Here is a 435-nt window from a genome sequence, read left to right on the forward strand (position 1 = left end):
TTTACTTTTATAAAATTTTCAAACCACATTCGACATTTGAATTAATGTGTTCTTTACTATCTTCCATGGTATATAGGAATCATTCTAATTTTTTTAGTATTTAGTCTGGTAAAATTTCATATATTGCCTAGATTATTGGAATTAGCATTATAAAATCTTCATTATCTAGAGAAACGGAGATAACAGAGGTTCTAAACTCTTTGACAATTCTACTATGTTAATGCTCGTTGAAACTATACACTAAAACAGATTTTCATATTTTTAAAAAATTTTCCAAAATCGGTGGTTCAAACCTTTTAATAATGAGTTTTCGGTAAAATGCTCTATATACTGAAGCTTATACTCTTCACTTTTTAAAAAAAAAATTCAAACCAATTCGACATTTGAATTAATGTGTTTTAAACTATATTTCATGGTATATAGGAATCATTCTAA

The sequence above is a fragment of the Raphanus sativus genome, chromosome 8, assembly GCF_000801105.2.
Source record: "Raphanus sativus cultivar WK10039 chromosome 8, ASM80110v3, whole genome shotgun sequence".
Lineage (NCBI taxonomy): Eukaryota > Viridiplantae > Streptophyta > Magnoliopsida > Brassicales > Brassicaceae > Raphanus > Raphanus sativus.